The sequence below is a fragment of the Phascolarctos cinereus genome, unplaced genomic scaffold (assembly GCF_003287225.1).
Source record: "Phascolarctos cinereus isolate Bilbo 61053 unplaced genomic scaffold, phaCin_HiC Scaffold_726;HRSCAF=1367, whole genome shotgun sequence".
Taxonomy (NCBI): Eukaryota; Metazoa; Chordata; class Mammalia; order Diprotodontia; family Phascolarctidae; genus Phascolarctos; species Phascolarctos cinereus.
Window position 1 is genome coordinate 168,619,643 of NW_027556098.1, and position 25,516 is coordinate 168,645,158.

The 25,516-nt window shown below is 35.6% G+C and overlaps 1 pseudogene; it reads right to left on the reverse strand.

Annotated features, from left to right (window-relative positions):
* Positions 1 to 15,860: 15,860 nt before the first annotated feature.
* On the reverse strand, positions 15,861 to 17,628 carry LOC110207092 (mitochondrial import receptor subunit TOM40 homolog pseudogene; annotated as a pseudogene).
* Positions 17,629 to 25,516: the final 7,888 nt, after the last annotated feature.

Here is a 25,516-nt window from a genome sequence, read left to right on the forward strand (position 1 = left end):
TAGGGATTATGAAGGAACAGCTCCTAGGCCTATTGGCAGGCATTATAGAATGCATGAAAGGAGGGAGGATGAGAGGGAGGAAAGAAACAAGCATTTATTAAGCACTTATTATGTTACAGGCACTGGGCCAAGTGCTTTACAAAGCTGAGTAGCAAGTAATCAGCCTGAAAAGATAACTTGGATCCAGATTGTGAAATTTTAAATACCTAATAAAAAAAGTTTGTGCTTCATCAAAGGAAATAGGGAGCCACAGAATCTGATTTCTCAATTGAACAATATTATATTCCATGGAGACTCCTTGTCCATTGGTTGTTCTGACACTAGTAAGAAAGAAAATCATTTTCTCTCACAGACAGGTGCTAAATGAAACACCCTCAAAGAGGTGCAGAAGAATTTGAAGGATTAAAAATAGATTTCAGTCTGTGAGCATCTTCTTCCTTATGTTTATTTTTTTCTTGAATTGTGCTTGGCATCATTTGGTTATCAATTTTTCTTTGGGGTAACAGGGAAGTAAAAAAATGTATTCTACATAAATAAAGGGGAAAGTGTAAAAAAAAGAGGAAGTGAAAATGTGGCTTAGGCATAGTATCATAAGCTTATTTGTTTGTGAGATGTTGAGGCTTTGTAATTCAGGAAGCTTATTGTGATGTATTAATTAACTGAAACAGGAAGGCATTGTGCCCAAACAGTGCGTACATTGCTAGGGTGCAGTTTGCTACAAGGGGCTAAGTAGGCGATTGTGTTGTGAAACCACAATGAAAGAAAGGACTCAGACAGAAAACAGCTTTCTGAAAATTGCACCTTTTGATGTGTTGGTGACATGAAATTGATGGAGTTAGGTGGAATAATGGCTTTAAATATTAATCTTCCCTCTCTAGAGACATGCAGTATCTTGAGATGCTCATTAGGTCTCAAATGGAAAAGAATTTCTTTGTGCCCATTTATTCTATCACAAAACCACTAACCATTCTTGATACATATTAATCTGCTTGGGAGTTTTCCAAAGCTACTAAAACAAGGGAGGTTGTTGGTCAGAATTTTCTGCCTGGGCTCTAGGAGAATGAACCCTGTGAGTTCCAGTGTTAGGCAAAGGCTACAGGAACCATGTTCTGACAGCTCGAACTGCATTTAATTTCATTTCAAAAGCAAGGCTTCGAGGTTCCAGCGACCAACCTCCTCCTTCCTACCTTGCAGCCAAAAGCTTTCTTTCAGGATGGCTGTGATTCCAGGTTCCTGGGGTGTTTCTGATGTCATGGCTTTGAGAGGAATGGCACCACAAATCTCTTAATGCAGAAACATAAAAGGGAAACATTTTCTATTTGTGTGCATATATTAGTAGTAGCCAAGATTTTACAGAACAGCACCATGGCAAATTGGTATTTGTTTATTTTTAATGCATTCCCAGGGAATTAGATTTTACTTAGTATTTTGCAACATTTGCAAGAAAGGTATATGTGTGCCCATGACCTTTCCAGGTATAATAAAGATCGTACAGTGGCTAAGTGAACTAACATATGATCAAAACCCCCAAAATACATTCTAATGAATGATTCTCAAGGTGTAGTCTTTACTTCAGTCATAAATAAGAATGGAGGGTGTGTTTGGATAATCTTAACACACATATACATATATACAAGCATCTTTTCATGTACAGACCTCTCTTTGTATATATAATAAAGAATGGATATACAGGAGTATCATCATACCCTATCATGAGCTTCTGAAGGTAGAAAAAAGTTGACTTTTGTCTCCACAATCCACTATGTCAGAGGATAAAGATGATCTTTTATGATTGAACTGAGTGGACTTTTTCATATCTCCAGCATCCTTGATCTCTTTATGGAATTTTACATACAGAGTGAACTACTCCCACCACAATGTCCTCCTTGATGACTTGTATAGCTCTGCTTTCTTTCCCCTCACCCTACCTCCTTGTCCAGTTTCTATTCTTTGTCTCCTTTGCTGCCTCCCACTTCTTTCAAACCTCAAACGTGGGTACCTACCAAGATTCTATCCTAAGCTTTCTCAACTGTTCTTTCCATACTTTCCACACTGATGTGGTTCAAAAGGCAAAGCCCTGGATTTGTAGTTGAAAGGTTTGGGTTGGAAATGAAATCCAAGATCTTCTCTGTAAAACTAAGAGCAAGTCATTGTTGCTCTCTATTCCTCAGTTTCTTCATCTTTAAAATGAAGGATTTAAACTACATGACCTTTAAATTCCTTTTTTATTACCTTCCATCATTTTGATGATCACATATCTGCAGAAGATGTCCAAATGTATTTCACTTTGTAAAATCTCTCTTTAACCTTCTAGTCCTAAATCTCCAACTGTCTGGTGTGTATCTATATATAAATGTACTACTTGCAACTCAAACTCAACAGGCCTAAAACTGAACTCATCTTCCCTACAAAGATGGGTACTTCCCCCAAATATCTCTATTTCTGCTTGTGGCACCATCATCCAACTAGTCTTCCCATATTCAAAATCTGTGAGCTATCTTTGACTCTTCCCTCCACCTTAACCCACACATCTAATCAATTTCTGAAAACTGTTGATATTACCTCTACACCTGCCCTGTCCTTCCTATTTCCATTCTCTTTTCATTTTGAAAAGCTTTTCAGTTTGTTCATATCATCATCATCATCATCATCATCATCATCATATCATCATCATCATCATCATCATCATCATCATGAGTGGATAAATGGCATAATAGATAGAGTTGCATTTGGAGTTAGGAAGACTTCAGTACAAATTCTTCCTCTGAAATTTACCAGCTATGCAACTCTGGGTAAATCAGTTAACTTCTTAGTCTCAGTTTTTTCATTTATAAAATGGATATAATAGCACCTGTCTCACAGGGTTATCGTATCAAAAGAACATATATAATTAATTTCCCAATTATATAAATACTATTATTATTCCTAAGACTTAGTGTTCTTTAATCTATTATACTATACTCCTAACTGGTCTTTCTGTTGCTAGCATATTGCATGTTCGTCCAACATAACTGACCATACTTACTAATAATGCATGATTATGAGTGACAATCATTCTTATATTTAGTCTTTAGTTGTGTTGCCTACCAAATTAAATATATCCTCCTCATCCTAGCATTCAAATCCCTGTACAATCTAGCTCCAGCTTACATTTCCAGCCTTGTATCATCTTTTCATCTTTCATGTATTCCATTTTCCAGAAAAACTGAACTGTTCGTTCTCTTTTTTTTTCTATTTAATTTTTCAATTAAAATGAAAACCCTTATAATAAATATGCATAGTGAAAGGGAAACTAATTCCCAGATTAGGCATGTCTAATACACTCACATATATGCATGTGTATGTGTGTATGTATATATGTATATATGTATCTGGACCATGAATCCATCAACTCTCTTTCTGAAGGTTGGTGGCATGCTTTATCATGTGTCTTCAAGAATGAGAATTGCTCGTTGTATTGATTTGATGAACTACCTAGTCTCAACATTCTTTTTCCCATTTCAGTGCCTTTGTTTATCCTGTTCTTAATCATTTGTTGGACTTTCTCACTCCCAATCTTGGTTGAAGTCTATCTCTTCTTTGAAATGACACTTTAAAGCCACTTCCTCTATGTAGCCTTCCATGAATATCCCTCTACTTCCCCCACCCACTGCCCTCTAGCTGAAAATTATCTCTCCCTCCTCAAATTTCTCAGAGCACTTTGCCTGGACTTTTCTTTTAAACTTAGAATATTATCTCTTGTATAATATGTGTGTGTGTGTGTGTGTGTGTATGTGTGTGTGTGTGTGTGTATGCACACATATGTATATGTGTGTATGTACGTGTGTGAGTATGTATAATTTATGTAAGGTCTATCTCTATCTGCCCAGAAGTTAATACAGTTTTATTGGTTTGAATTATTTTTTAATCAACTAGTTATTTTGGTATCCTTTAGAAAGATATAAAAAATGAGTAAAAATTATACATCAGTGACCTTGTGATTTGCATAAAGTTAATATAACTTTGCTTACAGCAGGCATTTCATCAATATTTAGTATCATTGGTGCTAGCTAGATTTGGAATCAGAAGACCTGGGTAGATATGCTTCTTTGACCCATCACTGTACTGACATGGAAACCCCTCAATGACAGAGATTACAACCTCTATGATGTACTGAAGGTTTTTTTTTTTTAGATTTGCTGCAGCTGAAAATGTCTTCACCCCATAGCTAATCTGATGATGATCCTTTCTGAACATAGATAATTTCATCCTTGGATAATACTCCCACAGTCTGCTACAGGTGATGGGCCTTGCAGAAAACAGACAATACATGAGTACTACATTGAACTAAAAACATATGAGAAGAGAAAGACATTTTGCGAATATAACCAGGGAATGTTATTAGAACATTTGTTAAAAAAAAAAAAAACTACAAGAAAAAATGTAAGCTGAATAGCAGACTTAATTTCCCCCTATTTTTGGGAGCTATTTGATTAAAATATGTGCTCCCCAGGAGAATAGTGAAAGTCTTATTTCTTTATATATTTATAGGGACCAAGGAAAAAGCAGAAGGAATGACAGTTTCAGAAGTAATCTTTTATGGTAAGGGGATGGCCTATATGACTCAATTGGTCTTTTTTCCTTCTGAGTTCTGCCATTTGAGGAAGAGCTGCGTAGGAAGCAAAATTCGTCTTCTCACCATATTTTGCACATTGTCAGAATTTATTAACACACTATTTTCAGAAGAATGACAGGGTTATTAGACATTTCATGGCAGAAACTCAAAAACAAGTCTGCACCCTGTTTGGTCAAACTTGTAAAATTTTCAAGAACCACAGAAGTAAAAGCAGTCTCTCCATGCATGTGTTAAATAAAGATGTGGCAAGATGATAGAACTTGAGAATGGAGCAAAAAAAAAAACCATAGAGTCAAACATATAATGTCATATTATGCATTAACATGCATGGAATAGATGCTATTATAACTCATGATAAGCAGAAGCTCATAAAATATACAATATTCTTAATTTAGAAGGGCAACACTATAGGCATCCCATATGGAAGATGAGCTATGTCCAAACAACAGAATAAAAGTGAAAAATTCAGCCAGTCAAGTGATCTTGTTTACTCCATGACAACAAATTGGTTAGACATATTTTTTAAAAATGGAATTGCTTGAATTGATCACTTATTTTTTCAGCCTTTAGACTATAGGTTCTTAACCTGCTCTTCACAGATTTTCAAGGAAATGATGGATACATTTCAGGGTTCTGTGAATTTGTTTCTGAAATATTTTAAATATTGAATTGTTAATTTACATTCTTCCTCAATTAACAAAAATGTATTTTCTCTCCCCATCCAACCTGACCCCTTTGGAAAAAAAAAATAAAAACCAAGCCCTTGGAGAAAATATGCATAATCAAGGAAAATAAATTCATGTATTGGCCATGTCATACATATATATTTATGTATATGTATACACACAGAAGTAAGTATATACATATATATATATATATATATATATCATGTATATGTATATGTCTCATTCTGCACTCTGACTTCCTTAACTTTCCATTAGAAGGTGAGTAGCATACTTCGTCATAAGTCTTCTTCAAAAGTAATCAGTCATTTTGTTGCTCAAAGTTCTTAAGTCTTCAAAAGTTATTTGTCTTCATAACACTGTTGTTATGTGTAATTCTCTTTATTGGAGAGTATTATTTTGCATTAGTTCACACAAACCTTCCCAGATTTCTCTGAAACCATATTTTTCATCATTTCTTACAGCACAATAGCATTCTATTACATGTATATACCACAATTTATTCAACCAATCACCAATTGATAGGCATCCTTTTAATCCTTAGTTCTTTGCCACCACAAAATGAGATGTCATCAATATTTTATACACATGAATCATTTAACTGAATTTCAATAAAACTGGTCTCCATTGTAATCTGGTGTTTTATTTTATGAATTTAAAAACACTATTCTGAGAATGGGGTCTATAAGCTTCTCCAGATTGTCAAAAGTTGTCCTGACATAAATGCTTTGTTTTCTGCCTGACTGCCTTCCACTGCAGCTGTGGGAGTAGTTGGGAAGGGGGCAAAACAGATTACACAGGGACCAGGAATTAGGGCCATGCAGAAGATGACTGCCTGCCCTCCTGACTGTCTGGGGAGAAGACTATGCAAGTCTGACTGTTTTCACACAACTTACACAGGGCTCGGGTACTAGCAAGAGAAGAGATGAAGCAAGCAGTGGCTATATGCTCTAAACAACTGGTCTCCTCAGGTCTAATAGTTTCTGAAAACAATCTCAGCAAATCATGTTGGACATCCTTTGGTGTTCCACTTTGGAGACCATGGACTCTACGGCCATATGGTAAAGTTTACTTTTAGCTGATTGATAATACTCTGAATATACAGGTCTGACCAAATCACACCTCTACTCAAAATATCCAACTTCATCTTTATTGGATCTCTGATCTCAATATTGTGGGTACTTTTTGCCTCTGTGCAGATTGCAACCATCCACAGCTTCTCTTCCTGTGTGATCCTCATTCATCTACTCCAACTCATCCACAGTGAGAGCACCAATCATGCAGGTAAACTTCATAAGAATTAAAACTTTAAAAAGCAAAGCAGGCTAATTCATAAGGTAGGGAGTTTCTTGTCACAGAAAATAGACTGGTAAGTCTCTCAACAGTGATTTCTATGCTGAGAAGGAAATTTGTTAATTTTTTTTATGGTACCTTATTATCTAAGATTTGATGAAACTATTTTGGGGAAGTTTTCAGAAATGAAAAGTTTAGGTTGAATATTCTTTAAAAATCTAGAAATATTTTTCGGGTAGCAAGAGCACTAACAGCTAAACATTGTTAAATATGTCAGCTGTATAGAGTAACAATAGAAATTAAAATGCCAAGAAAAAAACTAGAGAATATATGGAAAAAGCACTTTAGGTTTATGTCAATTTGAAAAATTATCTACTTTGTAGTCCAATTAGAAAATCCAATATCCAAATTACTATATATATATATGTGCCCTTTCAACTTTAAATGTTTACAGAGACATAAAGTCTTCCATTGAAGTCTTACTCTGATTGTTTAAGATGTAGAGAAGATCTCTATCAATGTCAATGATCGTGACAATGAAGTACAAGCTTTCTTACTTACTTAATCATGCTGGAAAAGTTTTGAGTATGAAACTAGAAAGAGACCTAATTCCAGCCAACTAAGCATTGGCCTAGTTAAATTTGAAATAAGCTAATTCTTGGAAAGTTGGCCAACAGGTAATTAGTTATTTAGGCCACGTAAACCAATGAATGTCATCCACTGAAGGTTTAGAGTTATTGTGTTCTGAGTGGAGTTGAAGGAGTACCCATGAAATCATAGATCATAAAAATACTGAAACTTACTTTAGTCCCTTTAGCATATAAGCAGGACATCTCAAAAGAATATATATAGTTCTGTTGCAGAAGAAAAGACGAAAGAAAACTCATAAATTGGACAGTGATAAGAGATAATTTATATAATAAAAGATAACAAGAGATGTTTTCTGTATACCTGTAAATATTATACCTCATATTCACTAAATTAGGGTTAGATGCTACAAATGGCCACATCTTTTCTGACACTTACTGGCTAACTGTTGACTGATTGGGAGGATGTGAATTGATGCACAGGGAAATAAACAGAACCAGGAAACACTATACAAAATGACTACAGCAATTTAAGTAGAAAGAACAAAAGAAAATGGAATGCTATATAATTGTAGTGGCCCAGCCTGGCCCTCAAAATGAGTTTAGAAAATGTACCTTCTTTTCATTAATGAACATGGAATATTACCTAAACTATTAGGAGTGGTCAATGTATTGGTTGGTTTTAACGAGCTTTTTTTTGGAGGGGGGATGTTTTTTTTAATCTGTGTTACAAGGGAAGGATCACTGGGTAAGGAATTGGTGATATATTTGAAAAATGATGTAAAAATAAAAGGCATTAATATTTGAAAGCTATATTTTAAACTATATAGACACTTCATTTAGTATTGATAGACATTCTACATTTAAGAAGAGCTAATCTGGATATTTTTGTATAGGTAAGGATAATGAAAAATTTTCCTCACTAATTCATTATTCATTAAATATATATTGAGTATTTCTAGATAATGCATTATGCCATAGTTGTGAGGTCTAGAATTCATAAGGACCATTACATATCTTGAACTCTTATTTTTTGTTATACTGCACCAAAATAATTCACATATATGCAACATTTATCATAATAGCATAGTTCCTTCTAAATGGAAGTTGACATATATTGGTGTTGATTGATCAACTTTGCCTGTCAGTTTGAACACATGCATCCTCTAGCAGTATATGGACATAGGTGTTGGCATCTTTTTACCTCAACAAATGAAATAGTAAATACAAAATGCTTATTATGTGCCTGGCACATAAATACTACAGAAATGCTATATTATTATAATTATTATCATCTTGTTAAGAGGACAATCAATAATTCCTGGGTAGTTTTCAGTGACCTGAGCTGCCTCCAAGATGATTCCTTTGCTGGGACTCAGGAAAATGTACTCTTAACCTATTCTCTTGGCCCTGGCATTATCTATGATGGAGAATGAAAAAATAAATGTTCTTGGCCCTTTTGTCTTTTTCTTTTTTTCTCCTTTCAGATGAAAGTCTTTTATGAAACAAAGAAGATATGATTCTGGGACATATGAATTTCTACCTATGTATCATTGTTTTCTCCCCACCCCCAAACCATTGGTTATGACTGCTTTAGGGCAAAAGCATAGGGTTTTATTCTTTACATCAAGTCCAAATCCTACCTGAAGTACTAATCCTACCAGTGGCTATCTAGTCTAGTCCCTGATTGAATAACTGCAGTGAAAGCTAACTCACTATTGATGAAGGCATACAATTCTCTCTTTGAACAACTAATTGTTGAGAAGATTTTCCTTATATTGCATTTCATTCTGCTCACTTGTAACTACTTCTACCCACATCAAAGAAAGAATTGAAAGTGAAAAGCATAAGAATGCTGCTTGGGGCAGACTATATAAAATTAAGAGAAAATTATTGTATAGCTATTACATTCACTTCTATCTTCTCTATAATAATCTTTAAATTTTTTTTATAATAATATAATATTCTCTTTGCACAGAAAAGGATAAATCAGACATAGTTTAGAACAAACCAAGGCTTCAAATCAATGAATAAAGTATAAGAATTTCTACTCCAATGAATTAAAATTTAATTCATGTCTCCTGGCTGAAATGGATAGCATGCCAGTGCTCTAAATGCACACTCAAGATGTGATCATAAAACTTTGGACAATAATTTTTGATATGTTGTGAACATATGAGGTACCATAAGACTAGAGATAAGCCAATGTCTCAACATAAAAAAGGTAAAACAGGAGAAAGTTGAACTCTAAAAATTACCTACCATTCTTCAAAGCAAGCCCCCTGCACCCCAATTCTAGAACTGATTAATAAAAAGGTTTATGAACACTTAGAAAAGGGAGCATACTGACTAGAAAGAAAGAAGTCAGCATAGTTGCACTCAGGAAAACAAACAAAAACAAAAACATGACAATATAACCTGATTTCCTCTTCTGATACTATTGTTAGGCAAATGATTAGGGGAGAGGAACGAAATAGGAATTCTCCATCCTTGGTTTCAGCAAGGAATTTGATAGTAAATCATATTTTACTTTTTCATTTGTATCTCATGTGTCTAGGACAGTACCTGGCACATGGGTGGAACTTAACATGTTTGCTGATTGATAAATTGGTTGATATCCTAGTGAGGGGAAAAAAAGATATAGAACTATGGACTAGATAATAGAAGAGTAGGTAGAATTGTAGTTCATGGATGATTGTACCAAAATAATGGATTAGTAAATTAATATAATCCAGAAAAAAGTTTCTAATTAAATGTTACAAGCATTCAATTCAGCCCTATTTGGTTTTCACCCAATATTAAAATAAAGCAATAGAAATACATATATTCCCAGTAGTGATGGGATGTGGTAATTATTAGGCCCATTATATTCAACAATGCTCAGACCACACCTGAAATATTATGTTCAGTTCTGGGCATGGAATTTTTTTTAAATAATAATAGATGACACATATAGAATATATTTATATTTGCAAAGCACTTTACATACTTTATGACAATGTATTTAAGTGGGGTTTTATCAAATTAATGGGCAACCTTTATGGGAAAGGATCTGGACATGATATGATATCTGGAATAGTAGAAAGTTGTGGAGCACTTTGTAAACCTGAAAGTGATATATAAATATTGTTTATTATTGTTACTATTATTACTTAAACTATAGAATATAACATTTAAGTAGGATGCAATAGTTATCTTTAGAAATGTGAAATGTTTTTCTTTGTTTGTTTGTTTTAATGGAGGGTTATGTTTATTCTATATAGATTCAGAGAAATAGGACCAATGAGTACAAATGAAGAAGTCAGTAAATATATGAACTTTCCAAATAATTTGGAGTCTCCCAAAGATGAAATAAATGGTCTTGTGAGCTTGCAAATATTATGAAAAAATATTCAAGTAGACCACGAATAAATGTCTATAGACAAGGGATGTTGTTGAGGGGATTCCTTCAATGGATAGCAAGTTGGACTGGATGATATTTAAAATCCTTCCTAATTCTAAGACTCTAAGTTTAGAAAATCTTTTAGTATCACCAAAGATGGAGAGCATTGCATAAATACTACTTTATAAAATATTATTATGGAGGAAGGAAAATTCTCTGTAAATGTAGTAATGTCTATCTCTAGCAGTAAAGGTTGGTAGAGTTAATTCCAAAGTCTCAACAATATAACCAGATGGTATTTTTTCTAGACAAGTCAAATTTATAATGTATTTTTACATTTTGCAATACAATATGAAGCCTAATAATATGATCTGAAATCCTGCAAATACTAGACAAATCTGCAAGTATAACATTCTTCTCTCCTTGCGAGCATCCTGTGAATTCATAAATATTTACATATTGCAAGTTATAATTATGTAGCACTGGAGAAAGAGGGAAAAATGTAACTGTATATTTATATCTTACAAGTATATAAAAGAACATTCATAAATTACAAATGTGCATTGTTTTGAGAATGATACCTACTGTGCTTTTGTATCTTTACCCCAACTCATAAGACAGTTTCCTCCATCCCCCATCACTTGGAGAAAAAATTATACTTGTATGTTTGAATGACTATTGATTGCTTATTATAGTTTCTATTAATAGTCTGAAATGATTATGTATGAGCACATCATTGTAGGTATTTGATAACGTAGAAGGGAAAGTTTGTATTGCTATAGGATAATCCTCTTTAAGAAACTGACAAGCACAATTATAGAAAATGCTGCAAAGTATGTATTTTCTCTAAAACAATTGCCTAAAATAGTACAGTTAAATGCTATCTTGTTATTGCTTTTTGTATTAGTTGGCTTGGTACAGCAATTTATACATCATAGATTAATCTTAACATTAATAAATGTCAGATGAATAAAAATAGTTTTGAAATTTAGAAATCTTTTGTGCATATGTTACTTCTGAAATACCAAGAAGCTTTGAAAGATGAAAACAAAGCAGCATTTTCTCCTTTTAGGTTTTGTGGTATGTTGTAACATAAATTACCAGATTCCCCCTTCCCCGTCCCCATGTTGCCTGCATTATTTTCATAAGGCTCTTTATTCCATTGCTATTTTCAATCATTCTTGCTTTTTAATTACTCCCTGAATACTTGTTTTTGTGTATTTTGTGGAGGTACTTTTATATGTTACGGTGACTTCTGTGTCTTAAACAGTCTAATCCCTGAGGTTGGCAGCACTTATGTAGCAATGACCTACAGTCATCTGATCAAATTTTGGGTTACTTACTGGCTATAATCAAATATATTCTTGTCTCTTATTTGAACAAATCATACAGAAATTGAATACATTTTTTTTTATGAACACTAGCAATATGTTCTCTTCTCTGATAATTTTGACATTAAAATTCCATCTTAATAATCCCATCCTTCAGGCTTTGCAGACTCTTAAGGTATTAAAGCAAAAATTATCCTAAGCAGTTAGATTATAATGTATTTAAAGATTAGACATTTCATGTTGAATATTAACTGCTCCACTTCCCAGGAAAAGAAAACTATGCTGAATTTTTCCTCCATAATTTATACATATTTGATAGGCTAGCTATGAAGGTTCAAACCCCACATGAAAAAAAATACTTTAAAATATACTTATGATGCTACAGTGAACTTTAAAGGCTATATAAATGTGTAATAAATTATTTTCTGCTCAAAATATTAACATATTTTGATACATTAGAAATATACAAAATGAATATTTAATTTATTTCACAATAATATACTGATAAAGTGGTAAATATCTTTGAAAATAGGAAACCCATTGATCATTTATAAAATGTTTAAAGTTAAATTATTTATATATTTTTTTAAAAAGTCCATTATTGGCCTTGTAGAATGTATTTATAAAATAAATGTTTTACTAAAAAGAATTAAATAAATTAGATAATTAGATAAATAAAAATAGATGAATGGAAACCAGCTTTGTACCAGCTAATCGGTATGTGAATGATTTTATTTACACTTTGGCTTGGGTGATCCATTGGTGATCCATTATAAGTTAGTACATTCTTCTATACGTAAATAAGAGGGAAGAGGGGAGGGAGACAGATACATATGTATATGTGTATATACATACATACATGTGTGTATGTATATATAAATAGATGTAAAGATATATAGTTCCTAAATACCTGCAGAAAAGGAAATTGTATAACCAATCCCTCATGCTATTCCTTAAGTCCATTTCTGCTTCTTCTATATTCATGTACCCCATCTTCTCTAACAGCACTTCACAAAAATGTAGTATAATAAATCAGTGTTATAGAATATTTGGTTTCAAAGATTTGAAATCTGACCTAGCTCCTTACCCCCTCTCTCTCCTCTTCCCCAACTTCCTTCTTCCCAGGACTTAATCACAGAAAGGGGTCAAATAATGAAGACTTAAAGTAACTGTAAAGATGCAACTACATCAAGAAATCCCTTTGCCATGATGCCTAGATGAATTTTTCAGTCATGTCAGGGGAATTTAAGTGTGGAAAAGGAATGCATCTCCTGATGAGAGGAGCTTCCAGTGAAAGATAGCACTTCTAGTGAAACACTCGTGTTTAAATTTCTTCTTCTACACCTAATGGAGCTAGGACAGGAACAGCTTCAGCAGAGGCAAGTGCCATAAGGAGCAGGGTGAGCTCTCTATGAATGAGGCATTTAGAGCTATTCAGACAAACTGCTTGTGGCTAAAACAAACACCTCAGTGGACTACACACCCTGAGGTGGTCAATTCTGTAGTTCTTATACTCCTTTGGACTTCTTCATGGAAGAAGTCTTTCCCTTTTAGTACAGGGGATGTCTATTCATATTCCTTTCAAATGATTTAGATAGTGCTGGGTCTCAAGTCAGGAGGACCTTGAATTCAAGTGTGGTCTCAGACACTAGCTGGATGACCCTGGGCAAGTCACTTAACCCTCTTTGTCTCAGTTTTCTCATCTGTAAAATGAGCTGGAGAAAGAAATGGCAAGCCACACAAGTATCTTTGTCAAGAAAACCTTAAACGAGGCCATGAAGTCAGACATGACTGAAAAAGCCTGAACAACAACAAAATGATTACTTGCTTTATAAACAATTATAATCATTGGGCAATTCTGGGTGTAATTATTGAGAATGCAATTGGGAAGAGGTAATTAGTGGGGAAACATCTTCAGAAATGAGGGTGAGGAGAGAATAATCTAACACTGTGGTATTTTGAGGGAAGCGTTACTTCTGCTTGTTGAAGGGGGCTCAGAACTAAAAATGTTAGAGAAAATTACAGATCCTTTAATGCAACTTCCTAGGGAAGAGAAGAAATAGTATTTTGGGAAAGCTATCTAGGCAATGAATCAGTAGTAGGGTGAGGAACAGATAGAAGTGGTTTAACAACCCTTTTTACTACCCACACCCCATCAGACTGCACTCCTTAGAACATTTCCATCATGTTCCAAGGGATCTCATCATCCTGGAAGATCTTGTGAGTCCTAATACTCACACTTCATCCTTATACTCTACCCCTAAGGCCCCTCTAATTGGAGCTCCATGCAAAACCTAATCTCTTCCTTACTTCCCTACTCCCTTTTACAGCCCCCTTTTGTGTTATCTTTCCCTTTTAGATTGTAAATTCCTTGAGGGAAGGGACTGTTTCCTCTTTCATAATTATTTCCCCACTGCTTAACACAATACCTGGCTCCTAGTAGGTGCTTACTATGTATTATTATTAATAGGTATACACAACTGCCAATTAGAATTGTCCAAAAGTAGAACCGGCTTCTTTCACAGGTGATGAGTTTCCCTCTCTTGGAGATCTTCAAGCACAAACTAGACAATCACTAATCAGGTATATTAGAGTGGGCATAGGTCTTGGGTAAAAGTTGGACAAGGTCATTGCCAAAGTCCTTTCTAATATTAAATTTGTATTCTGTACCTAAAAACAAAAAAACAAAAAACCACCTCTCTGTACAAAAAAAAAAAGTAATGGTGGGAGAGGACAACAAACAAATGGACAGCTATTTAATGATTAGAGTTGGCACATGCCAATATAATAAAAAAATGAAAATATTTGCTAAATTAATTTACTGACAGTGCTATATAAATTATGGGGGATTCTTTTTAGAAATAAGAAAATTTAGTTATTTGGAAATTTTCTTTGTAAATAAGAAAAAGAAACAAAGACAGTCTAGTCTCAAATCCTATACAGATTGATGTGCTACAAGTGGAGATGTGAAGGGTATTGTGGGGTTTTTTTATTTAAAATTATGCCATAAAAGTGAAGAAACTGCTCGGTTTTTTTTTAAGCAAGCAACATAACTCATAGGAAAATATTCCCCTCCCCACTAAAAAAAAAGCCAAGGACAGAAACAGAAGGAACTGGAAACAAATTGAGTGCTCATTTATTAGGAAGGCTAGAGAACAAAAACCTCTTATAAGAATGTTATAGAATATTGTGCAGTAAAAATTGTGAACATGAGGAATTCAGAGTTTCATAGGAAGATCTGAAGGAATTGATGGAAAGTGAAATAAGAACTAAGGAATAATATACTATACATGATGACTAAAATAATGTAAATATAAGGATCACTAAAGAAAACTGAACTCATTAAAGGAAAAAGCCAATGAATAGCCCAGAGAAGGTTAAATACCTACCCCTCCTCCCTCACACCAGTGTAGTAAGAGACTACTAGGATTGAATCCTGTATCCATTATCAGACATGCTTTCCATGTTGGGTCATTTTGCTTCTTTTTTTTTTCTTTCTCCTGGTCGCAAGAAAGGGTTCAATGTGGAACTGGTCAGAAACTTCTCTAACATAAAAGTATACATAAAACATATTTTAAAGAAGCAATAAATGTGCAGCTCTGGCAGATGCTGATATGAATTGGGTTACTGAGACTCCAGGGCAACTTTAAAAAGCACTTAAGTAACTCCGGAAAATAGATCCAGAATCCAGCTAGCTTACAGTGTCACCGCTACACTGAGATATTTCAGAAAGAATGGATGAGCCCAAGGTGAATGAGCTCAAGATCAGCATCAGGCATCACTATGGGCCACTTCTCTAAGGTAGGAGTTAGTTCTGCTAGAGGTCAGAGGGTATCCTTTCATTTCAGAAGGTACTATCCTGATCCATTTCTCTGAAGATTTTCAATGACCTAATCTCCTCCCTAAAAGAGTAGCTATTAAACTCGGTTTTGAGTTGTTTTTTTTTTTTTATAATAGGAGTTGGTGACCTTTTAAAGTAGGATCTAAGATTTTGACACCCTTTCTGCCATTATGCCAGGGAATTTGGGGAGCTAGTATACAGATGCAGTAACTCAATGGTTGGAATATTGGTAATCTGAACACAATGATGCAGGGAATTTGACCATGTTTGTTTGCCCTTCGGGTGGCAGCAATCCTCAAAATGTGGAAGAATTATGTGGTTGCAACTGCCCTGTATCATTGAAAATAGGTATCTGTGTGACTCCAATCTACAGGTAGATAAATATCTAAAGTGCTTTTTTTATTTTATATTTAGCTTTGTAACTTACTATCCTATTCAAATTTCATTGATTAGAAACTATCCTTGCTTTGATGGCATTGTAACTGATTATTTCATCCTTCCATTTACTCAAGAAAATGAAAGAAATTATTATTAATAGCCAATGATTTGGGGAGATTCAGATTCCACCCCACTTTTTTTTCTGTTATAGCCATTTATTTTTGTGTTTTTGGTTTTCTTTTTTCCTTGTAAAATGTTCTGTTTTTTCCATAACTTGTAAACATGATTTGCACAGAGCCAGGTGACAGAAGGTCTGGTGGGGAGAAGGGAGGGAGATGCCAAGGAGAATGGATGGAGCAGGGGCTACGATGACGGCCCCCTCCTTTGGCCACCAGGGAGGCAGGGTAGGGAGCCACCCAGCCCATGTTGCCCTCTCAGCAGCCTAGTTCAGGCCCCACCCTGAGGACCCTCCCCCATAGTCCTTCCCACCTAGGTTGCCTAGAGCCTAGAGCCCATTCTAGGAATGTGGAAAGGGGGCAGGGGGATCAGTCTTCCAGTATTATGAAGTCTCTCTGCGAAACCTGAGGCTCCCTGGCCAGGTCCAAGGTCTCCCCCTATTCTAGCCTTTGGGAGCCTCAGGTGCCCTTCCTCTTGCCCGAGAGCGGAGGGACGGTGGATGGCTGATGTAGTGGGCTCAAGCTTCTTTTTGTGATTGAAGGGGGTGCCCAAGGCCAGTGTTGGGGCAGGGGCGCAGCTTCTTCTCCAGGGTTGCCCCCACAATCCAGTGACTGTTCCTGGAGCCTTGGAAGAGGAGATTGGCCTTGGGTAGACGTTGGTGGCCGAAGGAGACGCTGGTGTCCTGCATTCGGTAGGCAGCTTCGAACTCCACCCCGACTTGAAGCCGGTCACCGGCTTTGTGGTAACACGTGGCGTGGGCCTCGCCTGGCCCGCGGTCAAGGTCGTCAGTCAGTCAGGAGCTGCCAGAGACAGGGCCGAACCTCCCTCCCCCGGCCTCTGTGATAAAGCAGCCCCCGCCCAGGCCAGGCACAGGGTGATCCTCTGAAGGTAGGGTGCTACTAGGATCCCTGAGCCCACCAGTACATCAGGTCCCCAGGGTCATCGCGGCCGAGAAGTCGGAGCCCCGGTACTCTCAGTCCACCTGCCAGGTCACAAACGTACTGGTGACTCTGCAGCGCCATCTTGGATCAGAGGCCCGGCCCCACGTGCTGGATCACCAGGGCCTTGAGGCTCCCGCAGTCGTCCACGTCTCCCACCAGCGCCGGGAAGGCCTCTGAGGGACTGAGCTGTTTGGCCTCAATGCACGTGACCCCAGAGTGGTAGCTGAGGGCTACGGTTGGGATTGACCTGGAAGTGGTTAGGGAGGCCCTTGGTCACCGTGAGCTTCACGCCCTCCATGTGCACCGGGAACAGTTCCATACACTTTTGGTGGCACTCCTGGAATGTGCCCGGGTTGGGCAGGCAGCAGCAGGCCTCGTCACCCTGGGACTCCTCAGGCACTCAGGCCGCCCTTGGGGAGGGGGGCAGGGTGAAGCCCCGCAGCGGAGCGGCCGCGGAGCGTAAGCGGTGCAGCCACGAGGCCCGGACCCGGTGGGCGGCGGGCTCGCAGCCCACACGTGGCCCGAGATGATCTGCAAGAAACTGGGGCGAGAGGTAAGGGTCACCGCCGCCATTCACGTGATCATCCCTCCCCTGCGCCTCAGCCCGCTGCAGACCACGTGACCCCGAAGTCAGGTCACTCCACATTGAACTTTGCTCACTCCAGAGGTTCCGGCCCCCCCCCCAACCCCATCCCCTTTTTTTAATCCCCATTTTAAGACCTCAGCATCTGAAGGTTGAGCTAATCTCCTTTATCCAGACCCCACCCCAACATACATAAAAAGTGGGCTAAATCTAAAACTAATTGGCATTGTAGGAGCTATATGGCAAAAGAAGATAACAAGCATGGGAATTTGGAGTTAGAAAGGATCTTATAGGTCATTTACTTCATCCTGTAACTGAAAAGGATCCCCACTGTGATATATTTGATCAGGGATCATCTAGCCTATAATTGATGACCTCCAAAAAAGTAGAACCCAACACTTCCTGAGCTAACCCGTTCCATTTTTAGATAACTTTAATTATCAGGAATATTTTCCTTACATTAAACCTAAATCTACGACTGAAACTTGCCCCATTGTTGCTGTTCTTTGCCTCTAAGTCCAAATGAGATTAACTCTTTTTTTTTTCCGTAACACCTCTTCAAGTACTTGCAGTTATTCTATCTCTTCTGAGTCTTCTCTAAGCTAAACATCTCCATTTTTTTCAATAACTCTTCTTATGTCATGGATCAAGGTCCTTCAGTATCCTGGTTGCCATCCACTGGATGCTCTCCAGCTTATCCATGTCCTTCCTATTTGGTACAATACTTTAACCTGAGAATGACACCACAGACATCATCCTGTGAGGGCAATATACAAGATTGTCACTTACTCATTATTGAAAATATGCTTCTCAATTTAACCAAATATTTTTTCAGCTTTTGGCCTCCAATATCACATTGCTGATTCATATTGAAACTACAGTCCCCCCAGATCCATGGTGTCAAATTCAAATAGAAATGGTGGTCACTAAACTATACATAAGGTTTGCTGTGGATCACATGTTGATTTAGAAAACTACATGTTTATTTCTTTTTTTTTTAAATAATCCATGAACACATTAAAAATCTATAGAAACTAAATTTTCTTCTGGTTTCAGTTGCACTCAGGAGTACTGAGGACCACATGTAGTTTGCAGCCATGTGTTTCATACCTTTGCCCTAGAACATCTCTATACAAGGTAATATCTAATAATGCTTCCTAATCCTACACTTGTAAAGATGATTTTTTTTAAACTCGTGTTAGTCTTTTGATTTATACTTGCTGAATTTCATTTTGCTAAATTAAATCCAATATTCTAACTTGTCAAGTTTTTTGTTTTTTTTTTTTTTTCATCTTAATTCTGTCATCCAATGGGCTAGATATCCAGTCTAGCTTTGGGTCATCTGCAAATTTAATGATCATGATATCAATGGCTTTATGCAAGCCATTACCAATAGTATTAAATAACCCAGGTTCAAAGAAAGGTCCTTGGTTCACTACACTGGAAACCTCCACACCATGACATTTAAAAAAAAATGAATAAAATTGTATTGATATCTTTTGTTTCATACATCACCAGAATTTCCTCAGACCTCCTCCCTATTTTGGATCTTTTCATTTCTGTTCTTTGGGGTCTTACACTTATTCTTCTTAACATTGAAAATTATTTTTTTGAATATTTTGTGATTTTTTCCATTTATGTTATCTTATTTTTCATTTTAGGTTCTATCAATGTTTTGTTTTTACATTACAAATATTTATATGTTACTCTCATTTTGTAAGAGTTACTCGGTAACACCTTTTTTCAAAAATTAAGTAAAATTAATAATAAGTTGACCTCATCTGATGGCGAATGAAACACTTCATATTTGTAATGACACCCCACTTTGTTTGAAAAAAATAATTATCATGTATTTTGTTTGCCTCACACCTTTCGTCTCATTGGAAAAAAGTAAAGAGAAACAAATATATAATGAAAAACAAAATATGAAGTCAAGCAAAATAAAATTTTTCATTGGCTATGAAAACACATCTGCATAAGCATGCATACTATATGTAATTGTATACATGTGTGTAAATTCTGTATGTTTATACATGTATGTACACAGGTATACATGTACATATGTGCGTGCCTTTAACTTGTCATTTCTCTGTTATGGATAGTGTGATTCATCATAAGTCTTATGAAATCATGAATGACAATTTGTTTTGGTCATAGTTTTCATGACTTTCAAAATGCTCAGCTGGTTCTGCTCATTTGATTCTTCATCAGTTTATAAAAATCCTTAAATTTGTACTTTTTAAAATAATATTGAAGTTATTATATAAAGTTTTCTTCTGCTTACATCCAGTCATGCATGCCATTCATTCTATGTCTTTTTAAAAACATTCCTTCATAGAGATAGTCATTTGAGACAGAAGATCTATAAATAATTTTGTTATATTTTGAGGATGTTGTAAGAAAAATTTAAAAAAAGGAAGAGGAGAAGGATCCATTAAAAGGAAATAGGGAGAAAAAAAGATAAGTGAACTTGTTAACACATAATATGGTTATTTAGGTAGAACAATATTCAGACATGGAAGTGGGGTAGCCACATCATTCAAACTTCACTTTCATCTAAACTGGCCAAAAAGGAAACAGACTATGCACACTTATATACAAATACATAAAAAGTTTGACTGAAAGTTACTCAGCTCAGAGTATGCTGCCCCAGCTCAAGTGAAATCATTAGAACTGATTGTTCAAATATCATTTTGAGGATTTACACATTGGAAATAGCCAAATGCTACAAAGCAGGACTTAATTTATTGTTTTAATTTTCTAGATTTAAGAAGATGATGGAGAAAATGTTAATAATTCAGGTTAAACTTAAAAGTGTTTTGCATCACTTTTATTCATTCATTCATTCATTTACTTATTCATTTGTTTATTTAGAAGTAACAATTACTAAACATTTGCTAGCACACTCCTAGATACAGATAGGAATAGGAAGAGGGGGACAGGTAATATAAGAGTGAGGATAGCTTCAGCAAGGCATCAGTCAGAAGCAAAACAAATCTTAAACTTAGGGAAAGGGTAGAGAAGAGAAAATTAAAAGTGAAAAAAAAGAAGAAAAGAAATAAAGAGGGAATAAGGAGTTTAAGGAAGAAAAAATAAGAGGTAGAGTTGAGGAAAATAAATGATCGACTATAATAACTATGAATGTGAATGGGATGAATTTACCCATAAAATGGAAGAGTTTAACAGCAAAATTTAGAAAACAAAAAGCAACAATATGTTCTTTTTAAGAAATACTCAGAGGTAAAATAAGGAGCTGGAGCAAAAAATACCTAAGAATACAAAAATCAGGGGTAGTAATTACAATTTCAGACAGGGAAACAATAAAAATAGACTTAGTTAAAATAGGAAAACTACATTTTGGTGAAAGGTAACTTAGATAATGAATTTATTTCAATAATTAACATATTGTGCACCTAATGGATAACTTAAGTACTTAAAGGAAAAACAAAATGAATTACAAGGAGAAATTGACAAAATTATAACAGCAGGGTGCCTATATTTACTCTATCAGCTCTAAATGAAATAAAAAATAACAAGAAAGAACTTAAGGACTTTAATAGAATATTAGAAAAAATATATATGATTGACTTCTGGTATTTGCAAATAGGAGCATATAGATATACACACACACACACACGCGCAAATATACATATACACATATATGTGTGCATGTATATATGTGTGTGTATATATGTATGTATGTATGTATATGTATATCAGCTATACCTAATAATTTTCCAAAAGTTGATCATGTCTTAGGACATAAAAACCTAACAAACAAATTCAGAAAAGAATATGTATGTGTGTGTGTGTATGTATATGAATATGTATATATATGTATATATATGTATATATACACACACATATACATACATGCATATATATGTTCACACACATATACATATATACATTATATATATTCACACACACATACATACATACATATATACATACATACATACACACATCCTTTACCAATAATACTGTAATAAAATTCCATTAAATAAAGAATTGTTGAAAAAAGTATTAAAAATTGATGAGGTGTTAAAAAAACAATTCTTAAAGAAGTAGTAGATAAAAGAACAACCTAATGACTTTGAAAGGTCATCATGTCACTCAGTGTACTAATGTTTCAGAGATAAAGGTACCTAACTTGTAAAGGTTAGAAGTGACTTTCCCAAGGTTACACAGCTAGTAAATGACAAAGATGAGTTGATAAACCTTTTAAGAGAGTTGATTCCAAATCCAATACAGTTACCTGCCATTGTTGCATGGATTTTAAGTTAGAATAAAATTTATTATGTACCAGTTGAATCCAAAAAAAGCAGGAGTTGCAAATCATGCTATCAAACAAAGCAAAACCAAATATTGATGTAAAAAAGACAAATAAGGAATAATACTTTATGTTGAAAGAAACAAACTAATATCAATATTGAATCTACATGCTCCAAATTCTATGGCATCGAAATTTGTAGATTTAAAGAAAACTCTTAAGTTCCTGATGGAAAGGACATGGTTAAACAATAGTTTTATTTATTTATCTATCTATTTATTTAGTGAAATTGTTGGAGGATTTTTTTAATAGAAAGAAAACTCAATGGGTCAATATTTTGATATGGCAGCCAAAAAAGCATGATGCAGTGGAAGGAATGCCATATTTTATCATTTGGTACCTGCATAGCCTTGAGCAGATAACGTAACCTGTCTTTAAGATAATTTCCATATCTATATGAAGAGAATTGGAATAGATAATCTCTAATGTCCCTGTCAGCTCAAAATCAAGGGTCCATGGGATCCCTATAATCTAGTCTTGTCTCATATCACTTATCTCCATGTACTCTGTCCTCCAATTAAATTAGAAAAATCTGAACAAGCACAAAAATCTCATGTTTTAGGGACATCATTCTAAAAAGGTTTTGCAAATCTTAAAACAATATATGTATGTATACATATAAACATATACATGTAAACACATATATACACACACATTTAGCTATCATCATCATCATCATCATGTAAAATGCCTTACTTTTCCATCTTTGCCAGATGAATTCTTATCCATCCTTGCAGTACAACTGTTTACCTCAAGCCTACACTAGCATGTGTGTATATATGAGTTAATAATAATAATATAATAATAATAGCTAGAATTTATATGCTGCTTACTATGTGTCAGGCACCATGCTAAGTACTTTATAACTATTATTTAATTTGTTCTTCACAGCAACCCTGGAACATAGTTGCTATTATTATCCCCATTTTTATGGTTGACAAAACTGAGGCAAACAGAAGTTAAATAACTTGCCAAAGATCATACAGCTTGCAAGTGTCATCTTCTGTGTATGTATTATGGCGAGTGTGTGTGTGTGTGTGTGTGTGTGTGTGTGTGTGTGTGTGTGAGAGAGAGAGAGAGAGAGAGAGAGAGAGGAGAGAGAGAGAGAGAGAGAATGAGAGAGCGCCATAAATTTCTCTATCCGAGTATGGGAGTAGGATATTTAGATCCTAAAGTCTAACTCTATGTCTAAGAATATGACAATAGTGCCCTCTGTATTATTCAGCTTTAAGGAATGTACTGTCAAAATGTCTGTAACCCCCGTATAAATTTCAGGGTAGCTGGGGGATGCAATAGATAGAATACTGGGCTTGGAGTGCGGAAGATCTGAGTTAAAATGTAGCCTCATACTCTTTCTAGCTGTGTGACCCTGGGCAAGTCACTGAACCCTATTTGCCTTAGTTTCCTCATCTATAAAATGAGCTGGAGAAGGAAATGTCAAACAACTCTAGTATCTTTGCCCCAAGAAAACCCCAAGTAAGATCATGAAGAGTCAGATACAACTGAATGACTAAATTTAACTATCAATATCACTCTTTGCCCCTTTTCTTTTTGCATCCTTCATCTTATACTTTAGGGGAAGTGGAAAGTAACTGGTTGCTTGATAGTTGTCCTTTGTGCTCTAAGAAGACCCAAATGACATCACTGTGCTAGGGTCAAGGTAAAGTGTGTATGACTGTAGCTGATCAGACCAATATGAGCTCAGAAGGCCCTACCGCAGGTAGGGCACGAATATTCCTTAGGAACATTTGGAGTGGAGATATCTCTAAATTTGCCCATCTCATGTTTCTTTTGAGATATTATAATTCTGTTTCTCTCACAGAGCACAGCACCTTCTTTAATGCAGCCACACCATGCTGTAAAGTCCTATGCCACTGTCTTCCATTTTTCACAATCGATTCCAAAATTCTTTAGAGAGACTTTGAGAGTGTCCTTGTATTGCTTCTGACCTCTGTGTTAGCACTTCCCTTGTGTGAGTTCTATGTAACATAGTCTTTTAGGCAAACATATATTTTTCATTCACATAACATGGCCAATCCATCAGAGTTGCACTCTCTCCAGTAGAGTTAGAATGCTTGGAAATTCAGCTGGAGAAAGCACCTCAGTGTTTAGTACTTTATCTTGCCAAATGATCTTCAGAATCTTCATAGGCAATTCAAATGGAAGTGATTCAGTTTCCTGGCCTGACATCACTATACAGGAAACTAACTATCCTATCACAGAATGCTTAGGGACCTCTGCTGTTTATCTTGTCTACTCATCACAGCTACATATTTGATCTGTTTCCTATTATCATAGTCACCAAGTATATTCTGTTCAATAGGCTTCTTACCAGCATCATAGCTGGTAAGTTAGCTCAGGTGTGATCAAGGCCAATATGTGTCTGAGCAAAATCCCTTCATAAAGAGCCCCCCCCCCAAAGGGACAAAGTGAATCAAGTCAGAAAGACATGGCTTTAAATACTGCTTCTGGGGGTGTGGGTGTGTGTGTGTGTGTGTGACCATGAGCAATTTTTATTAGTGCATATAATAATGTCTGTGTTAACCTACCTCACCAAGCTAATAACATGAGGCTTAGTTGGGGTAATGAATATAAAATTCTTTTCAAACTTTAAAAAACTTTATAATTCCTACTTCTTGTTATTTTTGTTTTCATCATTCTCTTGCCTCTGCTTGAAGATCTCCAGTATGGTTTGTTTCCTACCTAACACTCAACATTTATTGAATCTATAGAACCATAAAAACATAGATTTAGAGCTGAAATGAATGTTTGAGGTCATTTAATCCAGTCTACCTCATTTTAGAAATGAAGAATCTTAGATTAAGAGAATTTAAATTCCCCAAAATATCACAGAGAGTAAGTAGCAGAGCAAAGATTTGAATTCAGATCCTCTGGATTTCAAATTCAGTGATCTTTCCATTACATCATGCTAACATATATTCTCCCAAAGGAGACGGCCAGTTTGTATATTTCATTTTTAGAACATTATGAATATAGATGTACTTTATTTTACAAGTCATTGAAAATTTTCAAATAATAATCTCCTCTCTCTGTCTCTCTCTGTTTCCATCTGTCTGTCTGTCTGTCTGTCTGTCTGTCTCTCTCTCTCTCTCTCTCTCTCTCTCTCTCTCTATATATATATATATATATATATATATATATATTTGTGTACACATACACACAATCCTCGTTATTAGTGGATTCCATATTTGTAAATTCACCTACTCACTAAATTTCATTTGTAACCTCAGACTCCATCCTAAGGGCACTTTTGTAGTCATTTGCTGGCAGGCACAAAGCTGAAAAATTTCAGTTGCCCCATGCCCACCTTCCTAGCTGAGAACCCAAGCTTGAATGCTGCTTTTGTTCATC